The sequence below is a fragment of the Lepidochelys olivacea genome, assembly GCF_965140295.1.
Source record: "Lepidochelys olivacea isolate rLepOli2 genome assembly, chromosome: 9".
Taxonomy (NCBI): Eukaryota; Metazoa; Chordata; order Testudines; family Cheloniidae; genus Lepidochelys; species Lepidochelys olivacea.
Window position 1 is genome coordinate 48939005 of NC_140419.1, and position 13454 is coordinate 48952458.

Consider the following 13454-nt stretch of genomic DNA (forward strand, 5'->3'; position numbering starts at 1 on the left):
CAAAGTAATCTGCCTCCATTGACCCCTAAACATACTAAACTCCCCCCAGCCCCCAAAATCAGAGCTGCAAAGAATGGATTCTTAAAAAAAAAAAAAGAGAGTTACTTCTTACTAAGAAGAGTGTTTGTGGTTCACAATCTGGAGACCCCTTTCAGACTCTAACTGGGGTGCTGGGTCGGGGGCTGCACCACGCAGTTTGGCCCCGCTCCAGCTCCTAAGCGCTCCAGTGGGAGCTGCAGGGGTGGTGCCTGTGGGTGGGGCAATGTGCAGAGCCGCCTGGACACACCTCCGCGTAGGAGCCGGAGAAGGGACATTCCACTGCTTCCGGGAGCCACTTGAGGTAAGTGCCACTCGGAGCCAGCACCTCCAACCCCCTGCCCCAGCCCTGATCCCCCTCCCACTCTCCAAACCCCTTGATCCCAACCCGGAGCACCCTCCTGTACTCCAAACCTCTCATCCCCAGCCCCACCCCAGAGCCCACACCCCTAACCGGAAGCTGCACCCCTTTCCACACCCCTGCCCCAGACCTGATCTCCCTCCCACCGTCCGAAGCCCCCAGTCCCAGCCCAAAGCACTCTCCTACACCTCAAACTCCTGATCCCCAACCCCACCCCAGAGCCCACACCCCCAGCCAGAGACCTCACTTCCTCCTGCACCGCAACCCCAATTTTGTGAGCATTCATGGCCTGCCATACAATTTCTATTCCCTGATGTAGCCCTCAGGCCAAAAAGTTTGCCCACCCCTGGACTAGAGAGTGAGAGATGAAGCTTAAATTGGATGAAAAAAAAACAGAGCAAGACAGAACAATCTCAGAATTAATGTGCTGCCTGAAAGTGCTGAAGGAGGAAAAACTTTAGTTGTGGAGTTGTTAAATCTGAGCTCTCTGGGAGAGGTAAATGTAGAGAGAGCACACAGGGCAGTGTTCCTCCGCCTGGGCATTGAGATGGACCCAGAGATCTCATTCTGAAATTCCATGATTATCAGCAGAAAAATATCACTATGAAAAAAAACCATAGAACATTCAGAGCTCACACTCAAAGGCCACTAACTGCAATTTTTCCACGAACTCTCTGCCCTAACCTTAATAAAGAGAAGAGAGTTGTGAGAAATTACAGCAGCCCTCAGGGGGGGGCAGATATCTGCTCCAGATGGGGATTGCCATTTAAACTCTAATTCAGCTTCCAAAATCAGTATTATGTAGTAAGAGACTTAAACTGAGGAAAAAATACACTCTTGTCAGAAATCCAAAGCTCAGCCATACCAGAGGATATTACTCCAGAGGTAGTAACCAAAAATAAGCTTCTGAAAAAGTCTTGGCAGACAGTGAAGGAAAAGAAAAAACAAATGACACTAGAGACCGCACTAGCAATGACAGAATTGAAGCTGAAAAAGAGAACTCTGATACCTGAGGAATAACCTAAAGATTAACCAGAAGGGACTTCTTGCAGGTCACCAAGAATTAACAGCTGAATAGTAGCTATGTTATATAGGATGGGGAGGAGCCATTAGGGATTGTGTGTAAATCCTCCCCATGTAACTCAAGTGATCAGACGATAATCTGTCCCGAAGGATGAGGGTTAAAATCCCATAGGCAGACAATGCACCACCTCTGGATTGCAAGAGAAGCCATGAAAGTGTTCACAGGAAGAGTATGGGGGGTTGGGATTCAGCAAATCATATTAATCGTTTTTGGACCAAAGGCTCTTAAGGAAACTAAGCAGTCATGTACTAACACCGAAGGTCCTCTCATGGATCAGTAACTGGTTAAAAGATAGGAAACAAAGGGTAGGAATAAATGGTCAATTTGCCCAATGGTGAAAAGTAAACAAAGTATGCAGATGATGCAAAATTACTCAAGGTAGTCAAGTCCAAAGGTGACTGCAAAGAGTTACAGGGGGACCTCAAGAAACTACATGACTGGATGACAAAATGGCAGATGAAATTCAACACTGAGGAGCGCAAAGTGATGCACATTGGAAAAAATAGTCCCAACTACACATATCTAATGATGGGTTCTAAATTAACTGTTACCACACAAGAACAATCTTGGAGTCATTGTGGATAATTCTCTGAAAACTTCAACTCAATGCACAGCAGAGGTCAAAAAAGCTAACAAAATGTTACATAAGCGTAGCCATGCTGAAACAGACCAATAGCCTGTTATCCTGTCTTCCAACAGTGGCCAGTGCCAGCTTTTTCAGAAGAAATTAATAGAACAGGGCAATTAATGAGTGATCCATCCCCTGTCATACAGGCCCAGCTTCAGGCAGGCTGACTGCGTTGTGTGAAGAAGTACTTCCTTATGTTCATTTACAATCTGCTGCTTATTAATTTCATTGGGTGACCCCTGGTTCTTATATAATTGGAAAGGGTAAAAACACTTCCTTATTCATTTTCTCCACACCATTCTTGATTTTATAGATCTCTATCATATCCCTCCTTAGTCATCTCTTTTATAAATTGAAAAGTCCCACTCTTTTTACTCTCTCCTCATATGAAAGCTGTCCATATTCCTAATAATTTTTGTTGCCTTTCTCTGTACCTTTTCCAATTCTAATGTACCTTTTCAGAGCTGGCATGACCAGAACTATACGCAGTATTCAAGGTGTGGGTGTACCATGGATTTATATTGTGGCATTATGATATTCTCTGTCATTAGCTATCCCTTTCCTATTAGTTCCCTAACATTGTTTGTTTTTTGACTGGTGCTGTAGGTTGAGTGGATGTTTTCAGAGAACTATCCACAATGACTCCAAGATCTCTTTCTTGAGTGGAAAAAGCTAATTTCATAGAATCATAGAATATCAGGGTTAGAAGGGACCTCAGGAGGTCATCTAGTCCAACCCCCTGCTCAAAGCAGGACCAATCACCAATTTTTAGGCCAGATCCCTAAATGGCCCCCTCAAGGATTGAGCTCACAACCCTAGGTTTAGCAGGCTAATGCTCAAACCACTGAGCTATCCTTCCCCTGCCTAATTATACTTTTACACTTGACTTGCCAGAGTTTATGCTCCTTTCTATTTTTCCCTGCAGGATTTGACTACCATTTTTTAAACGATGCCTTTTTGCTGCTAGCCTCCTCTTTTATTCTGATGTTTAGCCATGGTGGCACTTTTTTGGTGCTCTTAATGTTTGTTTCTTTTAATTTGTGGTATACGTTTAGTTTGAGCCTCTATTATGGTGGATTTTTAATAATTTCCATGCAGCTTACAGACTTTTCACCCTTGTAACTGTTCTTTTTAATTTCCATTTAACCAGCTTCTTCATTTTTGTCTAGTTTTTCTTTTTGAAGTTAAATGCTACTGGGGTGGGTTTCTTTGAACATCCTTGAGAAGGGAAAATGCCAATTTAATTACATTAGGGTTGCTGTTACCAAGCGGTTCAGCTATATTCACCATTTGTAACACATCCGGTGCGTCACTTAGGACTAAATCAAGAATTGCCTCTCCCTTTGTGGGTTCCAGGACTGGCTGCTCCAAGAAACAGTCATTAATGGTGTCTAGAAATTTCATCTCTGCCTCCTGTCCTGAGATGACCCAGTCAATAAGGGGATAGTTGAAATCCCCATTATTACTGCATTTTCTCTTTTTGTAACCTCTCTAATCTCCCTGAGCATTTCACAGTTACTGTCACCATCCTAGTCAGGTAGAGGCATTATATGCCTGCAACTATACTCTTATTATTGAAGCATGGAATTTCTATCCATAGAGATTCTATGGTACAGTCTGATTCATTTAAGATTTTTACTACATTTCACTCTATGCTTTCTTTCACATACAGTGCCACTCCCTCACCAGTGCAATCTACTTTGTCATTCCTATTGCAGACAGGATACTGAGTTAGATGGACCATTGCTCTGACCCACTATGGCAATTCTTATACTGTTATAACTGGTTTATATGCTATGTTGGTGTTTTAGTTTTTTTATTTAAACTAAGGGGAGTTCAGGGGAAGGGAGGGAACAGGGTAGGCAAAGGAGGAATTATTACAAGAAATAGGTAGGGAAGTTCACAAATGGAAACCAAGCCATATTCAGGCACACAACTGTGAATATAACACAATTAGAAACAAGAGAGACATTGGCCACACAAGAGTTCATGCCATCAAACAGCTAAAGAATCACAATAATTTCAAGTTTTTCAATAAGCTAAATAGTTATTCTGAATGGTTTTTCCTTTTAAAGTAATATATTTGAACATCAAAGGACTAAATAATGTCATTATAAGGAACAAAGCTGTGACAGAACTTTAAAACCCTCACTCTCAGATTATTTATTTCAAGAAACTCATTTTCAGGAGAGGCAAATTATGGACATGAAAGGTAATTGGTTTCAGCAGACATTTTTTGCTTCAGCCAAAGAAAAGAAAAGAGGAGTGGTCATAATATTTGCTTAACACATACCTTTTCAGATTAAAGATCAATTTAAGGATAAGGAGGAATGGTTTATTTTACTGAAGGGCACAATTGCTGGGTTATAACAACAATGGACTCAATGTATCATCCAACCAAAAGCAAAAAACTTTAAGGGCTTCTTTAAAATACAGCAACGCTTTGAGGAAAGGACAATTATACTCGGAGAAGACTTTAGTTGTATACCAAGTCCTTACTGGGACAGATCAGAATTAAAAACCCAAGGTGGACAGGGAAGCAGGTACAGTATTGACTTCTCTGTGACAACAATTCACTATCTCAGATTGCTGGACAGAAATGCACCCAGGGGAATCGGATTACACATTTTATTCACACACACCCCCATCAGTTAACATACTACAATAGATCTAATATTTGGTAGTAATATTTGATAGCTGAGATGGGTCCAAAAGATCACTTGTTTGGAAAATGAACTGGCTGCTTGTTCAAGACAAAGCAATTAAAGAGGACATTGTGAAACACTGGAATGCGTTACCTAGGGAGGTGGTGGAATCTCCTTCCTTAGAAGTTTTTAAGGTCAGGCTTGACAAAGCCCTAGCTGGGATGATTTAATTGGGGATTGGTCCTGCTTTGAGCAGGGGGTTGGACTAGATGACCTCCTGAGGTCCCTTCCAACCCTGATATTCTATGATTCTATGATTCAGTACTTTCAAATAAATTATACAGACAATAAACAAAGAGGCAGGTAAAGTGGTATTGAGGGGCCAGCTGATAAGTAGAGGCTCTCAGAAAAAAGAGAGTGCTAAAGAAGACAAAACAGAACTAGAACAGGAGATAAAAAGATTACAAGACATTCATAAAAACTCAGGTTCAAAAGAAGTATATAAACAATTAACTAATATTAGGGGAAAACTGAATATATTGATGACATATCCCAGTGGTTCTCAACCTTTCCAGACTACTGTACTCCATTCAGGAGTCTGATTTATCTTGCGTACCCCAAGTTTCACCTCACTTAAAAACTACTTGCTTACAAAATCAGACATAAAAACACAAAAGTATCAAGCACACTGTTACTGAAAAACTGCTTACTTTCTCATTTTGTCTGTATAAAATTTTAGTTTCATAATTTGACTTCACTAGTGCTTTTTATGTAGCCTGTTGTAAAACTACACAAATATCTAGATGACTTGATATACCCCCGGAAGACCTCTGTGTATCCTTGGTTGAGTACCACTGACATATGCCCTAGAAAAGGCCCTTAGGTATTCAAAGCAGATATTTTATGAAAAAGGAAATCAGTGTGATAAGATGGTGGCTGAAAAGTTCAAGGAGATTCAAGAGCAATGTATTATTCCACCAATTAAAAACAATCAGGAAAGGACAGTTATATACTTTTGCTCCTTTGTCCTTATTATAAAAACCTCTATACCTCAGCTACTCCAAGCTCTGAAATTATTCAAAAATATCTGGCAGTAACAGGCTTGTCAAATATAAGCAAAACTGAAAAAGAAACTTTAGATAAAGAAACAAGAGAAGAAGAAATCCTAGGGGCAATAGCAAACATGAAAAGTAGTAAAACTCCAGGACCCCGATGGCTTTCCAGCTACTGTGGCTGTTCTCCCTAAAACTGGAAAAGATCTTACCATACGCAGCTCTTATAGACCCATATCACTGCAGACTCGTGACAAAGATTTTAACAAAAATACTAGTATGGATTGCAGTCCATATATTCAGTTTATATAAACTCAGATCAAACTGCATTCCTTAAGACTAGACAAATGTCAGCCAATATTTGGAGAGTACTTGAAATCATCCATAATTCCATATTAAAAAAAAAAGATCAATTTTTTTTATCACTTGATGCAGAGTAAGCTTTTGATAGAATAGAGTGGAACTTTTTGTTTCAAGTCCTGTTCCATACAGACATTGACCCCAAGTTCCTTAAATGGACAACTGATCTCTATACCAGTCCAAAAGCAGCTGTGTCACTGAATGGGGTTACATCTCCTCTGTTTGAATTACACAGCGGGACTAGGCAGGGATGTCCATTGGCTCCTTTACTGTTTGCACTGGCCCTGGAGCTTTTTGCACAGAGGATGAGGAACAATTAATCCAAAACAGGAATAAGACTTGCAGGAACACATCAGAAAATAGCTTTATATGCAGGTAATGTAACACTCTTTTTATCTAAACCAAATATTTCCCTAAAATTAGTATCTGAAAATATCCATGGCTTTGGAAAAGCATCTGGATTTAAAGTAAATTAAGCCAAATTCAAATGCTAGCTATAAATTTGCCAGCCTTTGAGAAGTCATTCCTTCAGAAAACATTTGGGTACAAATGGGTAACAAATCCTACAGCATACCTAGGAATTCCAAACTCAAACAACATAGAAAAGCTGTGTTATTTAAATGCCAAACCATTATTTCAGAAACATCAAGAGATCTAGAGCGCCAGGGGAAGTATGCAATTTCTTGGTTGGGAAGAATAGCCACAGTCATAATGAACATTTTGCCAAGGATATCTTTCTTGTTTCAAAATCTTCCTGTAATTTTCCCAGATAAAGCCCTAGCAGGAATACAGAGGACGATGTTAGAATTTACGATATATGGAATAAGAGAAGACCCAAGAGTGAGTGCACATACTTTGTTAAGACCCACTAAACAGGGTGGACTAGCTGTTCCAAATATTTTATGGTTCTATCAAGCTGGCCAGCTCAAAGCCGTAGTGGATTGGGAGTGCTCTAACCCAGCCCAACACTGGGTCTTTACCAGAGAGGTAGCCGTGTTAGTCTGGATCTGTGAAAGTGGCAAAGTGTCAAGAAGTGGATATTCACCCACAAAAGCTTATGCTCCAATACATCTGTTAGTCTATAAGGTGCCACAAGATTCTGCCGCTTTCACTGGGTCTTTAGTGAACCGAAAATTGTGGCAGTGTAAACACTGCTAGGCTACCATGGATTAATAAAAAACAATTACACCCTCCAGAAATTTATATATATTCTTTAGCAAAGGCTACTCTATGTCTTTGGGATAGTACTAAAAATAAAATAAGTTACTTTCCCCACCAATGACAACTTTTGCAAACAATCCAGACCTCAACCTAAATCATGAACCAGAGAGTTTAAAGAGTGGAAAGCCATGGAATGCACATGGCTAGCCAGCTATTCATCAAAGAAACTTTTCTAACTTATTTAGAGATCAAAACTGACTTTAACTGGCCTACTCTTCCTGGTACCAATACTTTCAAATCAGAGATTATGTTTTTCAACTGTCTAGAAAAGCTAACTTTAACAGAAGCAACGGTGTCTGGTTAATTAAGAAACAAAAAAATAACTAGATTTATATCAATCTTTTCAGACAACTTTCCTTGGGAAAAAAAGGGCCTATTTGACACTCGAAAAAAGAACCTGGATAGACAAGTTACCCCAACACAGGGTTTGATCTGGACCAAGACCAGCAATTTCAGTCTGTGTACAATAATATAAAGTTTCTTTACACTACACCTTCAGTGGTACCTCACACCAGTCAGGTTAAAGTATATATCTATATTGAATGGTGATTAATGTTGGAGAAATTGCGGTGAAAGAGCAAATTTTATGCATATATGAACATATCCAGTCATTAAAGAATACTGGGGTGCAATTTGTAGCCAAATATCACAAAATATTGGAATAATTATTACCAAATGATCCTTTGGTAATAGTCCTAGGGCTTCCTAGTGGAAAAGGTCACTCAATAGGAAATGTATCATTAATCTCTTGTCTGCTAGTAGCTGCAAGACTCCCAATAGCCTCTCACTAGAAAAAGTAAAATAGTCCAGCTCTAGAAGGATGGTTCAAAAATATGGAAAGTGGTTGTTATGGAAAAATGAAAGCCCCAATCAGCCAAACAGAGGACAAATTGATATTTAGATATTGTTACCATTTATTCAATACTTAGACAAAGTACATTCACCTACCCCCAAAAAACACCCCAACCCAGCATATCTATCCAATTATTTTGAATATTAATATTTGATAGGCATGCCCGGGTTGTTAAATATGTGCAATCAGCAAATTCACACCATTTAATAAAATTACTAGAAACAACATTGTTGTTTCATAGAATCATAGAATATCAGGGTTGGAAGGGACCTCAGGAGGTCATCTAGTCCAACCCCCTGCTCAAAGCAGGACCAATCCCCAATTTTTGCCCCAGATCCCAAATGGCCCCCTCAAGGATTGAACTCACAATCCTGGGTTTAGCAGGCCAATGCTCAAACCACTGAGCTATCCGTTCCCCCCGCACCCCCCCCATGGAAGTTTGCCATGGAAGTTTTCAAGGACAGTTCAGACAAACAGCTGTCAGGGATGGTCTATGTATATTCTGTCCTGTTCAGTGTAGGGGGGTGAACCAGATGACCTCTTCAGGTCCCTTCCAGCCCTACACTTCTATGAATGTGTGGTTGGGACACTGTTGATATTCATTCTCAGGACTGTGTAAAACATCACAATGATTACACACTTGAAATCCACATCTCCAAACCACCCACCTTGTAATGTCAGTGTCTGTAACATGTAGGCACCTGTCTGCTGAACATTCCATCCTGTACCTACTAACTGCCAGGCACAGCTGGGCAGGGCTGCAAAGGAGTCAGATGCAGCTCCCCTGTTCTGGTGCCAATTCTATACCCGTCCTCGGCTGCTATAATCTATGCCATCTGGCAATGGCCCCCAAGTACCCAGGGGCTTGGGAGGGGCACTTAGGGGGATGCTCACAGGTATGGGGTGTATCATCAGTCACAGCAATGATTTAGGATGCCCTGGGATAAAGATTAGTCATTTTTGAAACCTCAGGGTGCTTTCCACACCAACAGAAACACTCCAAATTACACAGAATGCAATTCCCCAATTCAGCAAAGCTCTGAATGTTAAGCATGGGACTCAGTGCCATTGATGCATATGTTTCAGTGCTTTGCTGAAGCTGGGCCACAGTGAGCAAAGTCTCCAAAGTCATCTTTTTAAGAATTACGACTTTTTTTCCAAAGGAAAACACATACTTGTATGTCTCCACCAGGTCTAAGTATCTCTGGTCCTTGGGGTTGCATGTCGTCTCCAGCACTGACAGAGGTGGGACTGGCTATGCTATATAGGGCCCAAAACTCTTTCCGTTCCCAGCACGTGCTGCAAAAAGGAAGTTAGTAGCCAGTTCTCCTCTCCCTCTGTCTCTCTGTGGGACAGACATGTTCCACGCCTGGGATTCTCTCTTGAATAGGGCATTGCAACACCTAACTTTTAGGCAGCTAGAAAATTCCAGGAACAACACTATGATCCACAAAGCCGGGGTTAGGTCCCTGGGCTCCCTATGCAATGAAAGGGGAAACATAGGAGCCTTAGAATGCAATCCACATTCAAAAAGCCAGCACAATAGGCAGAGAGTCACCTAAGCTAATGAGGTAGGCTCCTAAGTCTGGGCCCTGGAGGGAGGTGCTTCTCTCTGCTTGCAACTCACAACCGGGAACCCTCTCCTGGAGTCGGCTGACTTGGACGCCCAACACATTTCTTGAAGGAACGAGTTAGGTGCCTGCCTCACATCATGCAAAACTGCTAGCGGAGGAGGAAGTGGCAGCACCCACTTCATACCTTTTAGCCCTGTGGTTAGCACACCGGCCTGGGACATGGGGGACTCAGGTTCAATTCCTCAGGCAGAAGCGAGGGGAGAATTTTAACAGGGGTCTCCTGCACCTCTCGGAAGAGTGCTCTAACCACACAGCTATGGGATAGCTTGATTTGAGGGAGGGGGGGCTCCCTTAGTCTTTCCTGCTGCTTTTGTTCCACTGTGAATAATACTTAGCTATTGGGCCAGAACAGAGCGAGAGAGAATGGCTCGGCAGTCCAGTGTTTAGGGGACACACCTGGGATGTGGGAGACCCTGGGTCCAGTCCCCTTCCCAAGCAATTATTTAATTATTTCTCCACAGCAGAACAGCTTCAACAGGAGAAACTGAGGGAGCCCCACCTAAGAATATCCCATAGCTCAGTGGTTAGAGCCTTGTCTGAGAGGTGGGAAACTCCTGTTCAAATCCTTCCTACCCCTCAGACAAGGAGGGGGGATTGAACCAGGGTCTCCCACATCCCAGGCGAGTACTCTAATCACTGGCTAAATGTTATAAGGTTGGCACGGGCACCACCACCAGCTCCTCTAGCCGCCAGATTCTGAAGGGGATCCGAGCCAGTAGGTGGCTTCTGGGCTCCCAACCAGCTTGGTCCCCACCCACGAGTTAGGCAGACGAATGCCTATCTCCCCCAGCTTTGTGAATCGCCCTGGGGCTTAGGCAGAGACAGACACCTAGAGAAACACGTGCATGCCCCAAAGCAAAAACAAAGGCACCGAGGGAACTGCTACCCTGACAATCCCGGTGCTGAGTCAGTTCCGGTGCCTATATGGTTTGGGGGAATTCTGTGGATTGCAGGGGAGCCAAAACTAGCACTTAGGAGCACATCCTAGGATAGTGACTATTCTTCTTTTTTGATCTGGCTTCTGAGAGTTAACTCTCCTCGTGTGTGTTCCCCCACTGGTAACACATTCGGTCCCCTTCCAATCTAATTTTAAATGTCCCAAGCAATGGAGCTTCCACCACTGCCCTAGAAATACTAGTCCACATTCTAAGGCAGCTTAGTGTCAACACATTTTTCCTAATATTCAGCCTAAATTTTATCTTTTCAATTTTACCCCTCTTGTCCCAAATTATGGCCTGGTACCAACCTAAATAGCTGTTCCGCATCCTCACTGTTTACAGCCATCCAATTTAAAAAATTTATTAAAGCTAATGTTAAAATTATATAATACACAGGTTGAGAAAAGAATGTCTGTACATCTGGGTATAGTGCTTGGATTATCATCAAATACAAAGTTTGTTTTTAAAAGTCATATGGTACATAATCAGCAATAACCCAAATTTAGGTGAATAAATTTAAGAATATAGTTTAGATATTAGCATCCAAGTATTTGGGTACTTCACTCATGAAAAGTTGTACAGAGTGTTGGTTGTGGAAAGCAAAATAGATCAATGATTGAAGACTCAGTAATTGAGAATTAGGGTAGGTTGTCCATTTAGAAAATACAATCCATCAGGGAAGTATTTCAGTTACTTTCCTTACTCTAATAAATTGGTTAGTCTCTAAGGTGCCACAAGTACTCCTTTTCTTTTTCCTTACTGCGCTTCTCATCAGTACTAAAGGATGATTACGTCCATCCTGAGGGCTTGTCTACATTTACAACTCTGCAGCAAAGACACTACCTATGCCCACGGGAGAGCTTCTCCCATCAGAGTAGATACTCCACCGCCCCGAGAGGAATTTTCCACACCCCTGCGCGACGTACTTATTCCAATGCTCTTTTTGTTTCAATATAAGCCAGTTCCCCCTAGCCCTGTTTGTTGCTTTTCTCTGAACTCTTTCCAAATTGTCAATATCTTTCTGGTACTAACATGTTCAGGAATCAACACAGTCCAGATACAGATTCATTAGAGCTGATAAGAGGAAGATTATTGCCTCCTGATTCCATGATAGGACGTCTCTGCTCAGGAAGCCCAAAAGCACATTGCCTCCTTTGCCGCCATATCAAAGAATTCCTGACATCTTTTTAATTGTACTAACATGCTGCACCTTGCCAGTTACTAATTCTTACTATTTACTTATTTTACTGCATCTGAAAATGTGCTAGACTCTTCAAGAATTGTCAAGTAAAGGAGTACTTGGGGCTTGCCACCAATGACAAAAATAAGTAACTTTTAAAGTTACTGCAGAAAGTCCTTTCCTCACTGCTGCCACTGCCCACCTCCCCATGCCCCTTGGCTTTAACTTGGCTACTTAGTATATGCTACACCAGTGGCTCTCAACTTCTCCAGACTACTGTACCTCTTTCAGGAGTCTGATTTGTCTTGTGTACCCCCAAGTTTCACCTCACTTAAAAACTACTTGCTTACAAAAATCAGACATAAAAGTGCAAAAGTGTCACAGCACACTGTTACTGAAAAATTGCTTACTTTCTCATTTTTACTATGTAATTATAAAATACATCAATTGGAATAGAAATATTGTACTTACATTTCAGTGTATAATTTATACTGCTCTATATACATGTCATTGTTCGTATGAAACTTTAGTTTGTACTGACTTTGCTAGTGCTTTTTCTGTAGCCTGTTGTAAAACTAGACAAATATCTAGACGAGTTGATGTACCCCATGGAAGACCTCTGCGTACCCCCAGGGGTATGTGTCCCCCTAGTTGAGAACCACTGTGCTACACTACAGCTTGCCTTGTCATGACTACAGTTTTAGAATGTGTTAGACTGAGCTAGCGAACATGATCGAACATCACACTTTAAATCCTAATCAATATGAGGCCTAAAAGGGGAGTCTTTCTATTATCAGATCTGGGAATCCGGTCTCCAACTTAGCTTGAACAGGCTCTTCTTGTGATTAGAGGCTGGTGACTAACACCCACTATATATGAATATTAACACTGGAAAGATTGAGCACTCCCAGAAGAAACATACTTATTTCACTCTTTCAAGCCTGAAGTTTTGTTCTAATTGTGCCCCTATCACAACCCACAGTTCAGACGTACTAAGACAGACTTTGGATAATGGCTGCCATGAAATCAACTCCGACCCAGAAGATAAAGGGTTAGTTTCGCAGCATAAAATGTGAATGAATAGGGCTTCTTGTGTGATTACAGAATAAAGCTTTATATCTTTTCTATCTGCAACAAGGCATGAATCACTTTTGAAGGGAAAAAATAGTTGTGGATATTAACGATATAAAAGGTTATTCTATAAAACACACTGGCAGCTCTATTCACATAAAGATTATGCTGGAGGGAAATAACTGAACAATAGCAATCTGTTAGTGTAATGGCTGTCAGTTGAATATTCAATTTACTTGCATCCTGTGCTCCTAAGAAGTGTAGGACAGAAGTCTCCTCTAAGGACTTGTCTACACTAAAAAAAATTCTGCTCATACTTCCAGCAAAGAGGCAACTGCACCAATGCTAGCAGTGGTGTATTTGCTACAAAGGCAAAGGGAACTTTAAATCA

General features: G+C 41.5%; 1 protein-coding gene across 4 annotated transcripts in view; it reads right to left on the reverse strand.

Moving 5' to 3' along the window:
• Nucleotides 1–13454, reverse strand: part of PPP2R3A (protein phosphatase 2 regulatory subunit B''alpha) — a 146221-nt gene that overhangs the window by 108148 nt on the left and 24619 nt on the right. The window lies entirely within an intron of this gene.